This window comes from Chamaea fasciata, unplaced genomic scaffold (assembly GCF_029207755.1).
Source record: "Chamaea fasciata isolate MVZ Bird 193981 ecotype frontalis unplaced genomic scaffold, bChaFas1.0.hap1 SCAF_5, whole genome shotgun sequence".
NCBI classification, from domain to species: Eukaryota; Metazoa; Chordata; class Aves; order Passeriformes; family Sylviidae; genus Chamaea; species Chamaea fasciata.
This window is the reverse complement of record NW_027094090.1, coordinates 69,580,748-69,603,067: the sequence shown is the minus strand read 5'-3', so window position 1 is coordinate 69,603,067 and position 22,320 is coordinate 69,580,748. Positions and strand designations below refer to the sequence as shown.

The following is a 22,320-nucleotide window of genomic DNA, read 5'->3' as shown; positions in this document are numbered from 1 at the left end:
TATAGATTCAACTGCATTTCTCTAAATTTAACTCTGCTCTAAACCAAGGTTTTGGATCACAGCCAGCAAGATAAAATATGCCATTATTACCCCAATCGGGTAATGAAATTTGTCAGTAGAAAAGAAAGTATAACATAATCAGCTCAAGGAAAGTGAAACTGTGTCACATCCATGCTGATATGTTCTCCTCAGACCTCACCCAGAGTGGCAAAACAGTCTATTTCATTCTGTCTCCAGTGTTTGATAAGAAATAACAAGTGTATTCAGGCAGAATATTCTTAATAAACTACTCCTACAGCATTTATATTTTTACCTCCGCTACTCCTGTCAGGGACATTTGGGGGTGTGATGTTGCATATTCACAAAGATTAACATTTGAAGAAGATTTGCCTGAGTAAAACAACAAGGAGACCTGAACAGTTATAAACATACAAGACAATTTTTCTTGAGTACTCAGAGATTACCAGTACCCTGGATTATCCATGGAAAAATATACTCCATTAAAATTCTGTCTCAAGCCAAGAGAAGAGGGAATGGGGGCAGAGAGAGCAGCATTTTGATGCTGCTGCCTCTGACCTGGCAACACACATTCTAATATTCCTATTCCTACAGATACACAAGGATTTGCAAAGATTTTCGAACTGGACAACAAAATCCATGGTGGTTGGCGTGGTGGTGTTCAGTCCAAGGTTGGACTTGATGATCTTGGATGTCTTTTCCAACCTTAATGATTCTGTGATGCCATTAAAATACAAAGTGCTGACACTGAATGAAATCGGGAACTGACTGTAAAGATAAGAGTCAAATTACTGAGATGTTAAGTAAGATGGAGTTATCAATTGTTAAGATGCACAAAAAACTCCATGGCTGAGCAACAAAGCTCTTCCCTTGTATTACTTCAAATATCTCCAGGGAATAAAAAACCATCCAAGCAACTAGAACAGAATGACTCTGCCCTGGCTGCTGGGCCAATTCTGGTTCAAGTTTCAAAACAGTGAATGATTGAGACAAAAGAAATGGGAAAGAGAGAACAAAAAAGAAACACCACAAAACTACTCTGCACTGCTCCCTCAGCTTCACTTGAAGGCAAAGTCAGGATGAATCATCTGTGAGTAGCAGAGAAATGAACTACAGTCAGTTCTATCACCTGCACCTTCAAAACTTTAATCAGATTTATTTTCCTGAAGTAGCAGTTCTGCAGCAAACTCAAAAGTACAAAACCAAATAATGGCACTCTAAAGTTATGAAATTTTTAGTGACAAAAATGCAGCCTTGTGTTTACAAATGGTTTTATAGTAAGGATCTGTTATTTAATATTTAAAGAAACGATCTCAGCATAGAAATCATATGGCCAAGGAAAAAATCGAAACTTTAATCTCATGTTAATATTAGCACTACAGTATGTTCAGACAGAAGGACATTGAAGAATATATTTTATTTTTCACTATTTACATTGTTTTGTTACTATTTCTCAGCTTGGGCAATAAATAGCTCAAGCTATTCAAGAATTCAATGACCTCCATACTTTTCCTGTAACACATTTCATCTGTTATGTCCAGGTACTTCACCTAGGTCAGTACTATTGTCTAGCTTATAGTGATGAAAAAAGTCTAGATTTAGAGGTAAGATGATAATGGCCAGGGCTGTTGTGCAGGTGGAAATGCAAGCTAGACTTCCAGTGTCTTATCCATGTGACTGATTAACCTCACCTCATCCATGCATGGACAGCTCCATCCAAATGGCCTAATTTTTAGGCAGACCAGGATGACTCCATGACAATGGGTGAAAGAAGTGAAGTATGAAACAGGGAATCCCAGTTGTGGTCTCTGCAATGAAGGAGGTGAAGGTGCCAGGATGGGTGGTTGGACAGTTTGGCTCTGGGTACAATTTACACTGCTTGGTTCTTGTTCAAGCTGTACAGAAATGAGAAGATAAAACCACTTGCCTGTGATGCTTTAGGAAGGCTGACCTGGAACAGAGACTAGACAGAGCTAGAGAATAAACTAGGTATTTATTAAAAGGCCTTTAAGGATACACCTTGGGCAGTACAAGAGCCTGGCCAGGGCTACACCCAAAATGGACCCAAAATCGGTCACAAAATAGATGACTGGTCACAAGGTCTCACGCTTTTACAAGTTTTGATTCATTTGCATATTTGGTTTAATTGTCCAATTACAGCTTCAGATTATGAAGTCCCATCCTTCTTGTTTTCTCTCTTCAGTTCACCATTCTTTGTGCTTTTGGGCCTGAAAACTTGCAACAGTTGTCCCTGGTCTCAAACTGGAAAAGGATTTGTTTTGTCTCCCTACTCTGTGAAGAGAGCTGACTGACACTTAATATGAGGCTCAAAATTACATAACAAGGCAGCACAGAATCTGAAAAACATGAAAGCTAAAACTTAAGGCATCACCTGGGAAATAAAATCGTAAGTGTCCTTGTCTGATGCCCTTGGCCACGCAATGAGAACTGGACAAATTTCCCGTGGCTCAAGCTGTGACACGTCAAATCCTGCTCACACTCCCCTTCCTACATCAGCTCAAACTGGGCCCTCAGCTCAAGTCCGTGGGCTTGATACCTCCTCAACAAACAGAAAAGTAAACTTTTGTTCCTCCTGTTAGGAGAGCCACCTGTTTTCATGCCCTGACTGTCCAGGCCATGATGAGCCTGGTGGATCAAAGACTAGCCACTCAGTAATTCCACACTATCGTTACCCATGGACATCTTTTTCTTTCGTCCTCCTTCTTTTCCAGTTTATCCAAAGAGAAAGCTGGTACACATTCTTATAAACCTCTAATTAACAAGCTGAAAATTGCTGGCAATGTTTGACCTTAAAGCATTTTGTACTAATTTATTGATACAAGCAGAAACAATAATTTAAAAGATTATGAGTGCTGAATAGCAGCACTTTTGTAAAGACAAACGCGTTTCTTATTTCTACATTTACAGCTCTAAGCATTTTAATGGAAAAAGTCCATAAAAGTCAAAGATATTTCTGAATCTCTCCTCTGTCTAAAGCTACTTGGGCTTTTCTAGTGACCCCCTGAAACATCTACAATGTGAAGGGATGGGGGAAAGTTAAGAGCCAAGTTTCAGCTGGCCTCAGGTTTGTATGCATTTAAACCAGACTTACTACTTTACGCAGTTAGGTTTTCTCCAAACAAGAACAAGTTCATCAGGAATGTTTCCTACTGTCTAATTCACTAAACTTTACATCCAGAAGCATTTAGGGAGCTCATGATCTTTTGTTAACTCTTCCTCAAGCTTCAGCCCTGGACTGGAACAGAAATCTCAACCACTCCATCCCTCAGTGCTGGAGTAACTGGATAATGAACACATGTGGCTGGGACACAAGACACTTCCCAATCTCCACAGACAGACAGGGATCTGGCATTTCAGGGACACAGTTTTGGTGGAGCAATCCACAGATTCTCCCAGACAGGAATGCAGGAGTAAGCAATACGAGTTGGATTCAATGATCCTTGTGGGTCCCTTCCAGCTCAGCATAGTCTGTGAACCTGCGGAGATTCTCCTGCAATAAATCAACACCATCCCAGGATAAAGGCTCTCAAAGACAACTGAGGGACAGAAGTGTGGGGAGAGTAGCAAGGGGAAGACATAAAAAGTGAAACACAGACGTATGGCATGGACAGAGAATAAGAATTCAAAGGATGAAGTCTAGAGATGCAGAGCTGTAGCAGAAACAATGTCCCACATTATCAGTGATCAGACTAAGGGCCATCCATTCAGTTTCCAGCTATTATGTTATGACTTATTTAGTCAATGCCTGAGTTTCCAAATCTTAGGACTATTTGTGATTTAAGCAATCTTCTGCCTTTCAGTCCTGAATGAATACACACACACACACAAACACACACACACACACACATAAAATATATATACACATGTATGTATCTAGATACTGTATTTCTGTTGAAAAATATTTGCATTTTACTCAGCTTGGATACATACATTTGTCAAACCATCACTATGATCACTTTGAATTATAAATTGCTTTCCCCCCTCCTTTAGATGTACTAACAAATGCTTAAGGACTTATTGCTACAATTCATTATCTGTACAAACTCATTGCAGAGCCTGTGTCCATGAACAGTTTAAGATTACATCACAGATGTAAAGCTGTTAGGGGACATAACTGTTCTCCCATTCCAGAGTTACACTAGGATAAGTAAAATCACTCCAGTCAATCACTGAAGAGAATCAGACTCAACCAGTAACAGAAGGTTAAAGAGAGACACAGTTCTACAGCACGTTACCAAAATAAGAGTTTAAGTCAGGAACATATGAGTTTGTTGTATCTCAGCTGAGCAGTTCAATTATTTGAGCTCAACTGACACTGCATTGCTGGATTATTTGCAAATTATTTTATATCGACCTCAATATTGCAGCACAAATATTGTGCTCCTGCAATGAATTATGGAAATACTAATCTTCTTCTTTTTAAAGAACCTATGCATCTTTTTAAGATCTAAGTCTTCTTCATGTTGAACCTGAGCTATTAAAAAAAATGTTTTTGTCTGTTATGTGTTCAATATTGGCAACAACAGTTTTACAGAATGGATTTTTAATGTGGTAGTGACAGGGGAACAGATTGCTATGGCAACAGCAAAGATGAAAATTCTTAACCTGAATGGATCATCGCTGAAGTAATTGCAGGGGTTTTTTTTACCCATTCTACATCCATTTTACAACTTGAATGCTGCATTCAACCTTGAGCTTGCTTTATATAAATGCCAAGCACTATATGCAGCCTCCAAATTGATTTGACCTAAAACTTGCTGCCGCTTCCCTCACGAATCCCAGACAACTGCTGTCCTCTGGCTCACCTAAACATCTGAATACTATCACTTTTCCATAGAGTCCACCAATAAAAGCACCAGGCCTTCGGACATAACTTTGAGGCTCCTGAGAGGCATGTTCAGATACATATTATTTCTTTCCTTCTAGACTCAGCTTGCATAAAAACCGGTGGAAATCATTCTTCATTTTCAAAAACATGGTGAAATCACTGTGTCTGGTATTTCCAATCAACTGATGGAATAAGGTATCAGTTTCACATTTAATTGTATTCTAAAGAGGCTGTTATTTCAGACACATATTTTGTGTAAACAGTAATTTAATTGGAATTTCATAGAAATGTAAAGGTTTATTTTACAGGTCTTAAAAGTGTTTGTTCTCCCCAGATACTCTCCCATTTACTCCGAATTCATTAATCATGTTTTCATATGCAATTTATGATTGTTATGAAGTAGACAATTGGAAATACATGTCCTGTTGCCTTTTCAAAATATCAATATTTTTGAAACCATCCTTTCTTTGGGCACCAAAAATGAAATTTTAAACAACCCTCCTTATAGCAAATTAATGGCTTGGACTTTTGTCCTGGTACAGCTCTCTCTGCACGGGGGTAGCCATAAGCAGCAGGAGGCAAAGTACCACCTTAAATTCCACACCTGCTTTGAAAACCAAATTCCTAGTTTTGCTGAGGTATTTGTACTCATCCCTTTCATCACCACTCATTTGCAGGGATGCCCAAGGTGGTATCACAGCTCATGCAGGTATCAGGAGAGAATATGCAGAGATGAAGCAAGAAATGTTCTGCTTTTCCTGTGGCTCTCAGGCTTTTCGGGGCACCACCCAATTTATCTCTGCTTTTACCATAAGATTTTCAGAGCACTATCTCTACTTCTTGCCACTTGTACATTGCCACCTGGGTGCACTGAAAAATACAAACTCTGGACACACTGTAGGTATGTATTCTGGCAAAGGGAACACACAATGAATACAGTCCACATTTTTCCCCGTTTCAGAAATCCCGCTGGTTACTTACACAAGGAGACAGCTCTGCCAAATGCCCACTCCTAAACACAGTTTGCACCATATTATTTACTGGTCAGTAGGTTTTTTTAATGCATCATTTTTTAAAATCAAAAGAATTATAAATTATTCCTACATGTATTATAAAAATAAATTATATACATACATATTAATATTATTTTTATTGGGATTTTTTCCACAGGCATTAGCTCACACTCTAAATTTCTGAACAGAAAGAAAACAAAAAAGAAAAAGAAAGTTTGAATGTGCCAAATGCATTAGCACTCACATACCTGTTCTGTGATTTGTAGCCTTTATTCAGAAACAGCATTTAACTAATTAAGTCTCCACCTCCTGCACAAATGAGCATAATGTCAATGAGTTGCAGCAAGACTCAGCAGCTGTGATCACACCTATAGTCTCTTGCTCAGATGACTCATAAAAGGTTTGCTGTTTAACTACTCAACTGTTCCAGGTTGATGTGGTTTTTAATGACTAATGTTTTCAAATTACTTGTTCTGTGTTCACGGTTTGCAGAAATATTCCCGAGTAAAGGGAAAATGCATGAACAGTGTCACACAAAGCAGTTTCACGCCTCTCCCTCAAGGGATCTCAGGCAGGAGTGAAATTCTCCAACAGACCCAGCAGATACTAAAGCACCTCTGTCCTACCACAGCTGCAGGGTATAAAGATCACAGTATGAAAAGGGAAGGCAAGGGGATGAAAAAATAAAGGAGGAAATGACCATCATACCTTAGTGACTTAGGAATCTTGACCCATCAGAATGGCCCATGCAGCCTACTAGCAGCTACTGAAAAATTAGACTTCTATATGATTCCACCTCAGCACCCACTGGGCTCAAAGCTGCTTTTGTACGCTTTGCTCTGAGTGTGAGATGTTCTTCTGTCACCCAGAAGAACTGGAAAACATGAGGGAAGTGACAACCTGAGGTGACAAAACTGCTTGCTGCCAGACAGTGCCTTTTGTCAGGCCTGAGCTAAGCTAATCCAATTAGCTAAGCAGAAGAAAGTTGAATTTGCTTAGGAAAGTATCCAACAAGCAACAGAATAAAGACAAGGGGAAAACAATGTCTCTTAGCTAAGGTGGCAGAGAAAAGTGAGGTGAGGGAAGACAAAACCCACAAAGAAAATGGAATGGCAATTCCAACCCTTTTTGACAAAAGAAGCCATTATATCAGTTCAGCCGTAATAACTGGAGGTTGGTACCAAAAAGTCACTTCCTTGAGACTAAAACTTGGGGAAAGTGCAATAAAATTTTGCCTGAATTCCATATGAAGTGTGTATAAGTACGACCGATTTTAAAATTATGCAGTTAATATAGTTTGTTAGGATAAAAAAAAAAGGAACCAGCAACTTTCTCAGCAAATGTTAACTTGGATGTGCAGTACATCCCATAAACATGTGTTATACACTTTTTAAGCAGACTGCTCAGCAATATTAAGCTACTTATTCCTCAACAAAACCCAATATTGTTTTAGCACAATATGGTGGAATTGCCATTGCTATTGAATTCCTAACTTTGGTATTGCATTGTTCTAGGACTGCAGCTGTGAAAAGTCATTGCAGATACTGCTATGTAGGTACTGTCTTCTAGTAAAAGAAAATAGCCATATTTAGTTTTGGAGGGTGATAAACTCTACAGTATTCACTTACAAATGGAATTGGTTCTTTGATAATCCAAATAAAAAGGCTGTTCTTTTATGTTCACATAGCAAAAGGATTTGGCAAATTTATGCTTATATAAATGAAATGATAAATATATACAGATATATTTATATATGTGTATATATGTGACTACATAAGGAACTTTCCAGAACACAATATATTACACATAACACTTTCCCAGAGTTATAATACACCAAAGTGAGCACCAGTGCTTCCCTTCAATGACAGAGCCAGGAAATTTCAGAAGTAGTATGTAGAAAATCTCCTTTCCTTCCTGAGATGCTGCATTGATGTGTTTTGCTGCACGACTGATTCCATGTGTTTGTATTTTGTTCTGAAAGAGGAGACTTGCTTCACTCCCACTGGGTTGCACCTCCCTGAGCCCTTGGAGACCAGCCTGTGGTTAACCAGTTTCATTCAAAACATATTCCATCAAAGCTGTGCTTTCCTTTCCTTCTCCTTCCCATCTCTTCTTTCAACCAGTTTCTTGGGAGTCCAACCACCTACTCCAGAGCAGGAAGATTTCAGATCCTACACTCACACATGGCTCTCTGAATCATTTAACTATCAGAACATACTCAGGAGGAAGACTCTTCTTCCAAGCTTTTCTGCTAAATTAGTCAGTGGCAGAAGAAAGGAATGTGGTTTCATGGCCCAGTAGCTTAGAGAACACTTGGGGGAAAAGAGAACTAACAATTTCAATTAATGCTCTTGTTGCCTTGTTTTTCACCCTTGTTAACATGACAGCAGTTCCTACAATGCCTCAGTGCAAGCATTTATTTTGGAATATGACTTGTAGGAATAGAGGCATCCCTGGATTTCACCTGAATGTTACTGAGCACAGACTGAGGATCTTTGAGCTCCATTCAGCCAGATGCCCTTCAGCACTGAAGTTCTTCCAAAGAGCTGGTCTAAATCTCTTTTTGCTAGAAATAAAAGACAGAGAGAGAAAATGTGTCCTGCTTTGAGCTTGACTACTGTGCAAATCACATGGTACAATGATGCTTCAACCACATCATTCCCAGAGATAAAATGAAAGAAATTTTTTATCTTCCTTTTTTTTTTTTTTTTTTTGGACACTCATGGAATCATAGAATGGTTTGTATTGGAAGGGACCTTATTGATCATCCCATTCCATCCCCTGCGATGGGCAGGGACACCTTCCACTAGACCACATTGCTCCAAGCCCCATCCAACCTGTCCTTGGACACTTCTGGGGATAGGGCATCCACAGCTTCTCTGGACAATCTGTGCCAGTGCCTCACCACCCTCACAGGGAAGAATTCTTTCCCAATATCCCATCCAACTCTGCCCTCTGTCAGTTTGAAGCCGTTCTCCCTTGTCTAGTCACTATACGACCTTGTAAAAGGTTTCACCCCATCTTTCTTAAAAAGATATCCTAAATCCAAAATGATTTCCAGGAAGCTACAAAGAGAACTCTTACAGCACGAAATGGCTAATACTTTTTTAGATTGAGTGACCCTTACTCAAGCGGGGTTATTTACACCACGCCATTGGTCTCAAAAGCTGAATGTTGGTAAGGAAAGCTACTCAGTTATCTTCTGCATGCAGATATGAAAATTCTGTACACTCTACACCCTCATACTGCAAATTGAAAAGATGTAAAAATTAGGATAAACATGTCAAAAAGCTGGTGGGTTTTTCTTTTTATTAAACATCCCTTTTCAAAGAAAATACAATAGTAATAATAACAACAACAAAAATCACTAATAGCTTGCCAAGTCTATTGTACTGACATTAGGAAAATAGTTAAAGACATGCTAGTGATATATCTTGTAGATTAATTCTTCTGGTTCAAATAAAGCCTCTCTAGACCTGACTTCAGTGGAGATATTCCAAACTAACACATTTGACAATGCTCATAGAACTTGCTGAGAAATACTTTGTTATTAAGACTAATAAACTCTACCTTACTGAAGTGTAAACACATCACAATACACCAAGATATAAATTAATTCTGGTTCTATGTAATAACTTCTAAATTCAAAACTAATTTCTGGATTCAGGCTAGAAGAATGAGAGTTAGTCATATCCCTCAAGACATGACAATTCTGAGCCATCATAGTGATGGTTCAAAGCCACTTACTCTGGCATTGAAACCTACTTCAGAACACAGATATAGCAGAAACCTGAAGCATTTCATTTTCTCATACTTATTAGGGAGGTTGGGCTGTCCTTTTCTAGCAACAATAACAAATGCAATATCTAATTTCCCATATTACAGGAAAGGCTAAAAATTACACATGTCGACAGAATACAGATGATTGGCTTGCATTTTGAAAAGACAAGTGTGAGAGAGAATGAATATAGTAATGCTTCACACTAAAGAAAATGTGAAATCAGCAAATTGGGTTGTGGGGTTTCATTAGAGCAAATGCTAACTAATTACCATATACAGTCTTCTAAAATCATAGCATCCCTGTAGTATCCCTGCCAAATTTCTACAGCATTCTTATTATTACTATGTACAATAACTTTCTTTAAGAAATATCTTAGTGTACCAAGATATTATTCAAAGAAAAATTAATATTATATTAAATTAAACCATGCTGACTTGTGGGTTTATTCTCCACCCAGAAGGATAGTAAACATTTAAGGTAAGACCCCTAAATCATCACTACCAGTTCAGCAAATTACAGGAAACACAACATTGCTTAAATCCTATCAAAGCTGTCATGCACATTCTGGTATTACCTATTCAGTCACTGCTATTGCAGCGATCCTGCAAATAAAAATGAACATATCTCCAACCCAGCCAGTCTCATTGTTTGATACAGTGAGGGATGCAACAATCAAATTGTTTGTAATATCACAATCCATCACTACACGTGCAAATTTGATGACACAAGCCACTGAACTGGGGTCCTAATAAAATAAAACAAGAAAAAGAGGCTACACAGAGGTCCATAATAAAGATCTCACAGAGAAAACCCCCCAAACAAGCAGCCATACCCATTAACTAAATGCCTTGCACAAAAACAGTGGGGACGTGGTCTTGCTTTCACTGGTCAAATCTCCAAGGACAGTATCTGGCCAAAGAATTAGAACAGTCAAAAAGATTAAGACCCCCGCACAGAAAAGCAGGTAAATACAAACTGATACATGGACATGATTAATCCTGTTGAAGACATGTGAATTACATACATGTTAACTTAGGGTACTGCTCAAACGGAGGGTAAACTTGAAACCGTTTTCTGCAATTATAGACATTGAAGCCTGATTGTAAGATCGACAGAAAGATTTTTGGTTTGTCTTACCTTGCCTGGTGCCTGCCTTATTTTAAAAGGGTCTATATTTCGGTTTTCATAATGACAAAAATCCAAGTCCAGTGCAAGCCTTTCTACTCAAGAGGGCAAAAACATGACTCAAGACCACAGCGCACCATCTGCCCAAGAATTATCTGCACGGAAGAAACATCAAGCCCAAGAGCGATTTAAAAGCAGTCAAAGGAGAAACAGGCTCATGAAAAGTAAAAGTAACTAGTCCTTTCCCACCCATCCACACATATATGAGTATCAAAAACACGCTGTAGCTGTTAACAGGCATCCGCCAACACTCTGTCCTTGTCACTGATGGAAATTGAAATATATCTGTCTTGCCATTCAGCTATTCTCTAAATTTGGAGATGAACAAAGTTGGTTAAATTTGGATCAGGCACTTTCTGACTCACATTATCCCCCAAGCTGGCAATCCTTCCCATGTCACACAAAAAGGCCACTGAACATAGTGCACAAGCTCACTCCTGAGGAGGCACTGCCCACAGCCAAAGCAAGGGATGTACAAACACCCCATTAAAAGGCAGGAAACCCATGCAAACCACTCCGATATGAGCAGCAAAACAGTGCCTGTGGGTTGAAATATGCATTCAAAGAGCCAAATCTTTAACTAGTGCAGACAGAACTCCATCATTTGAGCACAACTCTCCAGATTCCTAGTCAGGGAGGGCCTGTCCTTCTCTGTAGGAATATCTCCACACACAGATTAGTTTCTTCTCTCTCTCACACACAAACACTTTTAATTGCTTATTGTGTAGCAATTTAACTCGAATTTTTATAAAATGGCTGTGATGTGAGGAAAAGAGAACAACTAAACCCTAACATCAATAAGTACTAATAAATATTAATATAACATAAATGCCACTTATTCTGCAATGTGAAACAAGTTTATTATCCACAGATGAAATAAAATTGCTGCCTTTATTACTGTCAGGAATGACTTCTAAGATATTTCTGTTTACTACTTGAGTATTCATCAGCACTCTTTGTTTACAGCATCTACTCTCTCCCATCTCTCTCACCAACCCCACCACATTTATACACGCGGTAGAAGACAAGGATTTCCTGATACAGTTTTCCAGTCAATTTCAATATACACAAATGCACATGGTTAGATTAGTAGCAGACCAGTTGCCAAATCCTGATACAGTTAGAACACCAACGGGAAATCTTACCGTGCCTGTATTTGCAATATGAACATTGAAAGAAGATAAACACAGAGTTCCCAGTCTGGTATCAAACAGACTCCTGCAAATTATTCAACTATCCCACAAACTCTGTAGATAATGAGAAAACACCACCTTTAGACAATAAATGGAGCTAAGACATTTGGCAATATTCCAAAGACTCTCATTTCCTAAAGTGGTGCCTCTTATTAAAGTAACAGCACTTTATGTAGAATAAGTAGACCTGTTAAAGAGTCCTATAATTTAGAAAAAGACCTAGGAGATGATTTCTCCAGCCTCAAAGTTGATCATCTTTCACTATTATAAACTGCACTTCAAGCGTGAATCACTTAGCCCTCAAATTTTCTATCCATCCCCTCACATTCTTGTTCCCCCATTTTAAATAGAACTAACTTGAAAATCCTGACATTTTCAGGAATGCTTGCCTGGTAATTTCTGTGAAGCACAGACAGCCTCCAATTACAATGAAATAGCTACAGTGTATTATCATTTTTAGAGTGTTCTTTGCTTTTCTGAAGTGAATCAAAGCTCTCCATGGGAGCTACTCTGATTAACGTCAAAACAATAACGCGCTAAAAACTCTCAGCGTTAAAACAAGGGACTCAGAACTTTGTTTGTATGGGTAATATGTAAGGATGCATGAAAATACCACAGAAACTTCCATGAGGGGAATGCCTATATATTCATAGAATCCCAGGATTCTAGAAAGGCTTGGGTTGGAAAAGACCTTAAAGCTCATCCTGTCCTACCCCCTGTCATGGGCAGAGACACCTTCCACTATCCCAGGTTCCTCCAAGCCCCATCCAACCTGACCTTGGACACTTTCAGGGATGGGGCAGCCACAGCTTCTCTGGGCAACCTGGGCCAGTGCCTCATCCACCCTTACAGGGAAAAATTTCTTCCCAATATCTCATCTAATCCTGTCCTTCGCCAGTTTGAAGCCATTCTCCCTTGTACTGTCACTCCAGACCCTTGTCCAAACTCTGTCTTCACCTTCCTTGTTGGGTCCTTCAGACAATTAAGTCACCCAAAAGCTTCTCTTCTGCAGGCTGAGCAATCTGAATTTCAGGGTTTCATCACAGCAGAGCTGCTCCAGCCCCCTGATCATCTCGGTGCCTCCTCTGGACTTGCTCCAACAGCTCCATGTCCTTCCTGTGCTGGGATCCCAGGGCTGGAGGCAGCTCTGCAGGTGAGGTCTCACCTGAGCAGGGCAGAAGGGCAGAATCCCCCCCTCCCCTACTGCCCACACTTTTAAATTCTTATATTCCTAAATTTTAAGACTTTCTTTTATAGGCTGTTAGAATTGCTCCCAAGAAAAGGCATGAAACTGGAGCAATTGCATTTCCCTCCTTCAGCCTAGTCTCTTCTGTTTGGTTCTCTATAGACAGGACAATGAAGTACTTCTGGCCATAAGAACTAGACATACAAATGTGCTGACAGCACCACCATTCTTCTGCAGGACCAGGAATCACTGACAAAACTAAAGTAGCTTTCAGTTAATTTCCTTGTGCTTGTGTTCCTCAGTAGAGACACTTCCCAGACACTCACAGGAAGAAAATTAATTCCATAAATAGTTAAGCAGCATACCCATTCCTACACCCCACTGCACACGGACCTGCAGATGGGATGCTCAGTGACACAAATGCTGCAGACAACAACCATGGTCTGGTCTCCGAAAACTGGGACTCACAATTATTCCCTGGTCATGAATTTTCTTCCAGTAGGGTGTTTGTTTGCCAGTTCCCACAGAAACAAATTTGGAAAAGTTGCCCTTAGATTTTTACAGCAAAGTACCAGACAGTCCACTTTTACTTATCCTTTCCTTATCCAGTGAAAGTCCACTTTTACTAATTCCTCCTGCTGAATATTCTGCTGCCTTCACTGGAAATTTTTGGCTGTGTAAGGAATACCATATAGGCCCTAATAAGGTTTTATTCAGTTCCTGAGAGTCTTTATTCATTCTGGGGTGTCTGAACCCCAATATACACCCAAGTGGAAATGCAGATTGAGCAGAGCAGAAATCCACATGCTTTAGATGCATTGACCATATACGTATATCTGGGATATTTAAAAGGAAGCCATTTATCATCAGGGAGCAAAAAGTGCTTATTGTGAATCTGACATTTAAATATACCATCAACAGCAACCAGCATTGAGAAATGGTTTAATTAACCTGAAAGGGTGTAATTTTATGCTATTTAGCAAGAAATACAAATTTTAAAGTGCTTTTATGCTGTACACATCAGAGTAGTAATGCCAAATCCTGTTCTTAGATACCCATATTTAAATATGGAGTAAATTCATGAACCTCCCTTAATAAACCTGCAACTAAGAGGGTGTAGATAAAACCAGAATGTGTTACACACACTCTATAACCCATTTCCTAAAATTACCACGCTCTTTACAACATACTAATGGTAGAGTTAAAACTTAAGCCCCAATGGCAAGAAGTGATAGATGAGTGGAGTGGAGTGGTTAATCCTTGAGGTTCCTACTAGCTGAGTGCTTTTCTTTATTATTATTCTTAATTTAATTTGGCCAAGTCACCTCTCCTATTCTACATTTTCACATATCTCCTGAAGGTACCCTCTAACAGGCCCATACTTCAGAATTCCTCTGTTTACAACAACTCTGGTGTATGAAACTGTGGCCATGATGGCTTGGTCAGTACTTACCTGTTCAAAATGACCACACCACCACAGAGTAGTTCTCTGCTCTATTGTTATTTTGAACACAACACTGTTATCACACCAGGTTGCTCTCGTAGACCAGCAAAAGCAGAATGCTCAGAGCCCTCATTAGGCCCCAACAGGAAACCCAGCCTCTGTTTCACATTTGAGGAAACCATAAAAACCAGAACAGTTTAGGGAAAGTCGATAGGAACTGTTACCCACACAGAGCAATCACTGCTCTGCTCCTCCAGGACAGGCATGCAGAAACCAACACAGTGACTGATAAAACAAAGATCAGGTAAGCCCTCAACAAATCTCTTCAATATCTTGGAATTCATCAGCCATCTCCGACTAACGCAGATCTGAAGAAAAATACAGCTGAACACCAGCTGTAACACACAGTAAGAGCAGGAGCCATGGAGTCCAGAAACACAACTTTTTGGCAATCACAGACTCTGATGCTATGGCAATGGCCAACATGACCAAGGCTGCCATAATCCATAGAAAAATGTCTTTATTTTTCCTCTCCCTAGATCTGTGTGGAGCCTCTGGATCTTTTGCCTTTACTTGTGCCCACTAGTTATCATTTCCACCTGCATTTCAGCACATGGATCTACACGGATGAGGAAGAAGTATGAGGCAGATGCACAAAGAGCTACAGCAGAGGCTAAAGGGGGCCACAGAATGATCCAAGAACTTGTTGGACATTCCCAAGGATGCCATGTGCAGCATGGACATGTCTGAGGCATTCTCAAAATTACCAAAAAGGCCTGTAGTATGGCTGCCAATACAGGGATCCTGCCTAAGGCAGCCCTTGTGAGCTTCCTATGGAGAAGCACAAAGGGACCAGCGTAAGTGGATCCTTTATTTCTCATTTTTCCCACAGTAAAACATGGAATAATAACAAACTGCATATTGTGAGGATAAATTAACTATTGCCATGTTTTCAGGCACTAGTAGCAGTAACATGGATTCTAGAAAAGAAGAAGCTATATATAGCCACATAACCAATACAGGTAAACACCTCTATAAATAAAACCTGTAAGTACTGCTGCAATACAAACAACAAATAAAAACCAAAAAGACTTAGTCATACACACAGGCAGATTTCCAGTTATGAAGGAAGTACTTTTACAAAGAGCACAGTGAAGCACATAAGGTAGGATGGTGAAGAGAAAGGTAATAAATCATTCTACAAATACATTATTCTGAAAAATGGCCATCGCAGGCAAAAGTATGTTACTGAAGTTCCAGGATGCATTTTTTCCTGGTAAATTGAATATACAGATAACTAACAGGTATATATGAGCATCCTCCTACATGTACAAAGGCCACATTTCCTGAAAAAAATAAATGGATACCCGTGTTGTCTGCTCAGTCTAAACAGGGACACAAGTAGTTCTGTGAGCTGAGGAGTTAATGGAGCATTTGCGGACAACAGTTTACTACCTTGCCAAGAGTTTATAGCCCTATAAATCCTCATACTGCATTTTGCTTTGAAAGAACCCCTCTGTATAGAAAAGCCCTGGGACACAAGGGTACATGAGCATGGGGAAACTGCCACATTTTCTCCAGCTGACCCAGGGAACACAAGTGTAGGAAGTACAGAGAGGGGCAGGAGGAAGGTTTGGTGCTGTTTGCGGAGTCCTGATGGACAGGGAGCCAGGGCCTTACTCAAGGTGTTTTGTAAGAGCTGCACAGAGACAGAGATCCCAGTGAGTTCCAGACACCCTGTCCGTGTGTCCTGCTGCTCCGTGGCCCAGTGCTGACATGCCCTTCCAGCACTTTTGTCTTTCAGCACAGATCTTGAAAGGCAGCTGAGGGGTCTGACGGCAACATTCCCCCTCTCTGCTTCTGCTCCCAATAGTGCCCGATCCAACTGTCTTTCCAACAGCCAAAAGGCTTCCTGATTTCCCCAAACTAGACCCTGGGATGACTGCTGGCCCACAGTTTTCCTAGTTAGAAGAGAATGAGGAGGCAGCAAAGGGACATTTTCTTTTCAGGGTACATTCTTCCAACACAGCAGATGGGACTTTGTCCTTCAGCAAAGCAACCTCAAGATTTTGCTTTCAGCCAGGAAATGGTGGTGAGGGTAGGAAAGGGTAAATACCACATAAATAGCATTACAATAAAAATAAAATTTGAGAGGCTTATATAAAAATTTCTTTATACCAAAGTGTGTTGTAGGTACAGGCATCCCATTTCCTACTCAGTAGCTCCAGGGCATTCTCTCTACACAACAGCACTAGAAATTCTCTAAAAGCAAAGCACACCTATCATGTATACAACATATGCCAGCAAAATTCAGCTTATGCCAGCAAAATTCTGCTTTAGCCAACATAACTTGCTCCAGATCATCCAAATGAAGCTCTAAGCTTCATTCCTTGAAGTGGGAGCAAGGAATATCCCTGTCTGTACCCTTGCATGAGTGTAGCTCCATCAGTCATGTCTTCACACATGGGATTGACACTGAAATGCTGCCAGGGAATAGTGTAGACCCAGCACTGATTCCTGCAGCCCACCACTTCCAGTGCTTACACATTTCAACTCTTTTTAATCTCACAATATAGCCTGCTTCTAATAAACCATGTGATATGTACCTGAACAATCCTTTAGCATCTGTTATGCACTTATTTACTTAGATACTTTTTCCAATGCAGACATGGTTTCCATTAAGTCAACAACACTCCAAAATCACTTTAAAAATCTGCTGGGTAAACAACAGGCTAAAATGAAAGCGCTGACTTGCAGCTGCCCAAATGAAATTTTTGTAACAATCTTACATTTAATCCTATCTGTATTTGAAAGTTCTGTATTTAGATAGTGTCTGATGCCCCATTTTTTTTCTCTGCTGAATTTCATTTAGCATTTCATTCTTCTTGCTAGATACCCCATGAGATGATGACCATATACACATCCTGATGCTCTAAACACTTTCAAGCAGAAACCAATGTTCAGACACTCACAACTTTGCATTTCATGCCCTTGTCCTTTCCCTCACTTTGCAGATGCAGAGGGAGAGGCTACACTACACCAGTAATCTCATTTACAACAGTCAGCTTGCCACCTTAGCCCAGTTTGCAGAGATCTATTATCCTTCATCTTACAGATTCCATACATTTCTGTAGAAAACAAACAAATAAACAAACAAACAAACAAACAAACAACTTTACTGAGCACTAACAACATTACAAAAGAACCTCCCAAAAAAAAGACGTAGTAAATGCTCATTAATGAAAATTAATGCTCAGCAATGAAAATTCCCTCTGACACTACAGTGCTTGTAGCTAAGGTGTTACTATTATTGATTCATGATTAACACTCCAGGAACAATCAAGAATACCGAGCGTGAAGCAAGAATAGATTTTTTTAATATATATATTCCCAGAAAAACAAATCTTGCAAAACAAGTTTAATTTGGGTAGAGAAGTGATAATTTACATGCAATCCAGCACTAAGCTTGATGACAGTTTAGGACCAATGGTCAGCTTGCATTTTTTATTTTTGCAATTCAATATTTCTTATTGTTTCTATCCATGCTTGACTGTTCTCAAAAAGACAAAACTACTACAGTCCTCTGGTTTAGAAACTTGCCTTTCCTCAGCTTCTTCCTTCACAAATTACAAACATAATCAGAGATATTAAATCACAAAACTACAGTTGTTGAAAACTTGCAATGTGAAGACATCTCTAAATAAAAACACTAGACAATTTCCCCTAGCAAAACCAAGGCAAACCCCAAATGCTGGTCAACATTCCCATGCCATTCCAACAACAGCAAGACTCTGCTTGAAATGAAGCTGCTCCTTGCAAGGAAAAGTCGCAATGCCAGGACAAATACTGCTACAGGTCTGAGAGCATATAAAATAGAAACTTGCAGGAGCATCAGTGCTTGGCTCCAGCAGGCTGCAACACACCACTGAGCCCAGCATGCTTGGGACTGGGACCCATTTGACCTTTTGAAAGGATAAATGGCAAGGAGGATGGATTATTCAGCACCACAGCAAGTTAGAAAGTCTTCCTCCAATACCTGAAGAAGTGAAAAGTTTGTAGCCAGATGTTCTAACTCATATTGCTCTCCAGCACCTGGAACTGTTGCTTCACTATTTGGTCTGAACACGTTAAATTATATTTCAAGCTTCTTCCCTCACTGCTTTGATTCTTTTTTTCCAATGGCTCCTGACAGTAACAGTATAAGATAGTTACTGTTCGCAAAATGATAGACCGTTGTAATATTGAAACTTTTATCTTTCATATTATTATCATTTATATAGTTATTTTCCAGGTTTCTAAGAAATATCTACTAGGATATCATCAAGTATATTTTCAATAAAGCATAAACAATATCTTCTAAAAAGGAAATTACCCAGCATGCATTACATAATGGACATTCAAAATCCAATTCCCCAGACAGGTACTTCAGTGTAACAGCTAAACAGAACACTGTTTCTCCAGAAAAAAAAAAAAAAAGTGACAGGACAATTTGGTTTCCAAAGGGGTTTGGATGTGCTCTCCATATGTTAGTGGATGCACTAGATGCTGGTTGTGCCCCATATGGAGTTTTGGAAGGGGCTTCCCGTGTATTAAAAAGCCTCATATATTCCAGCATAACCCTGACTTACAAAAATCTTCAACGATAGTTTGCCTGTCGCCTTTATCCAATCCAGGTTCTCCTCTCCTGATTATTAGAGATTCATATCCTGAGCCTGTGAAGGAGAATCAGAGTACAAAAAAACCCCCCCCAGACTAACACAGCTTCTATGTTCAGAAAGCAGAAAAGAAATCCACATTTTCCATGTGAGCAATCATACCTTACACCCTCTTTACAAAGTTTTGGAAAGGCGCTGTCACGTTCCAGCTTCATCAGCATCACCTCCCTCTCCTGACACCCAGCACGACTGGAGCCAAATCCTCTCAGTCAATGGACTGCACAGAGCATGGTGTGCAGCAAACGAACGGCACCCCTTCCCCTTCTGATCTCCTTTCACTGAGCCCATTTATTTAATATTTTAATCACCTTGGACATTAAACACTGGAGGCAGCGGCAGCCTGCCAGCCCCGCCGTGCCTCAGCGAGGGCAGGTTCCAGCGCCGTACTGCGGGGACTCGAAACAGCCAGCAACAGCCGGGAGCTCCTCCGCCCCGCCAGCATTTCCCCACGAAAACTTTGTGAGGTTTAAGAACTGCTTGTGAGTCGGAGACTTGGCCACAGAAGGTGCGGCAACTCACACGAGGTTCCCGAACGCCCAGCGCTCTGCACCGGAGCAGGAGCCCTCCTCCCCTGGCAGCCCGGCGGGGCGAGCACCGCACCCCGACGGCTCCGGGAGAGAAGGACAGGTCTCTCCTTGCTGCTGCACCCCGAGAGCACTGGAATGGAGGGACCGGTCTCTCCTTGCTCCTGCATCCCGAGAGCACTGGAACGGAGGGACAGGTCTCTCCCAGGGCCCCCTCACACCCCCCGCCCAGCGGCCACCCACCCGCGCCCCGTCCGCGGCAGAGCCCGCAGCGCCGCCCCGCTCCCGCCCGGCCCCCAGCCATCCCTCCCTGCCTCCTTCCCTTCACGCTCCCTGCCGGCTCCCTCCCGGCCGTACCTGAGCACCCACAACTCCGGCCGCGTCCTGCGGGGGCTCGGCTCCCATCCCGCCGTGCAGGGCGGCCGTGACCATGGCGATGGGCCGGCCGGGGCCGCCGCCGCCCGGAGCCCTGAGGGGAGCCGGGACAAGGGCGGGCAGGGCGCTGCCGCCGGCCCCGCTGCCCAGCAGCACCGCCAGCTTCTGCCGGGAGAGGGGGAGAGAGAAGCGGCATCGTCACCGCGGGGCTGCGGAGGCTCACGGGCCCCCCCCCCCGGCAGCACGGATTTGGGGTTATTTCCTTTTCTTTTGGTAGGGTTTGCGGTTTTCTTCCTGGCCGGGGGAAGGGCTGGGTACCCCCTCTCTGCTCGGGGACTCGCGGGTTGCACTCTGGGCTTCCGAAGTTGGGGTTTTGGGTTGGATTTTTTTTTTTTTTTTTCCCCCTTTAGGTAAATGGTCGTGATATAAGTCTAGGTAATACTGCGGGTTCAATTAATAATAAAAGGCTTAAAGAATGGTATTTTCAACTTTCTCTTCCATTGGTCTGAAGATCCATTCCACGTGCCCACTGCTCCCCCGTGTTCTTTCACCATGACTGACTTCCGAGTTGGTTTGCCTCTTTCCCTTTCAAGTTTTCTTTTCCTCACAAAATTCCACTGTTTTTCCAGTGGTGGTAATTATAATAATTATGATGATTATTATTATTGTCATTATCATCATCATCCAAGCTAACTACTCTCCGTAGCACCGTTTTAACTCACTTTCTCTGTTTTTCTTAACAGTTGCTGTTCTTTTATATTGCTACAGAGTGGCTATTCCATCATCTGTAATAGGAATATTTTGATTATGACCTTGTCACAGGATCTCTGACAAGATTTGTATTTGGGATTTCTGTTGGTACTGCGAAGATGCATACGGTAAATAACAGTGTGTGCATAAAATGCTCACTTTCGAAAAGGAAAAAAAAAACTTTTACAAAGTTCTTGCGCTTTAAGTAATCATGGGAGCTTTTCTTATTAATGCCATTTAGGCAAGTTAGGTATCTATGGAAAAAAAATATGCCAGTTCAAGCCTCTTTTGATACATTTAATTATTAAACATCTTTTACTAGAGCTGACATCAAAGGCACTTAATCCTGCAAACAGTTCTTCCCGTGTTTACACACTGCTGACCCTAACCTTGGACTCCAATGCAATGATATGTAATGTACAGACTTTGGGAAACTGCTGTTCTAGTGTCAAAGCCCATTAGAGTTTTGTTGTCAACTTTGTTTGTTTAAAATACGAGGTGTGTATAGAAGTGTGTGTGTGTGTATAAAGTTACAGACAGGCTTAACTCTTTCCAGAATCAAGGCTGAAAACCTCACTACCAGGTCTAAAGTAGAAGCCTTACAGCACAAAACTTAAGTGACTTCTAGGAAAATGCATCTCTTCTCATCTTTAAACCCATCATACACTTTAAGACTGGAAAGGCTTAGTGGAAATATATGTTTGCTCTGGGAACTGTAGTTTTTGTGTCTATATGAAAGCATGCTTACCATGTTTACCAGAGATATTTGCTTCAGATTTTAATATACAGAAATTACTTCTTTTTGGTCAAAGGCTGGACTGAGTGATCTTTGAGGTCTTCTCCAACCTTCTTGAATCTGTGGTTCTGTGATTCTAATGTCAACATTACTCTAGTAATGGTGACTTTGTATAAATTGTTTTGAGCTTTCTTCATTTTTGTCTTTACCTTTCATTCTCCATTACCCTGACAATCACCCCAAGGAAGCATAGGCAATATTCTCCTTATTCTCTATGGTGCTGTGTGTCACAGAAGTTTTGAAGAGAAAAGAGCTTTCTCTTCAAAACAGAAATATACCAGTCTGACAGTTTAGGAGTGCTCAAGTGAAAGACAAGAAGGTCAGGTATGTGTTTTATGCAGGGGGGAAAGGTTGCTTATGAAAAAATTTGCCGTTCCTGATAGATCACTGTACTGATGAAGTGTCTTAATGTTTGTCCTCAGACATGAACGTGTGGGTTACTGAATGAAAAAAAAACTTCTTACAGAAGCACTCAGCGTTACTCTGATTTC

The 22,320-nt window shown here is 40.8% G+C and overlaps 1 protein-coding gene across 4 annotated transcripts in view; it reads right to left on the bottom strand.

Annotated features, from left to right (window-relative positions):
- Positions 1 to 22,320, bottom strand: part of PHF21B (PHD finger protein 21B) — a 154,503-nt gene that overhangs the window by 39,777 nt on the left and 92,406 nt on the right. The window lies entirely within an intron of this gene.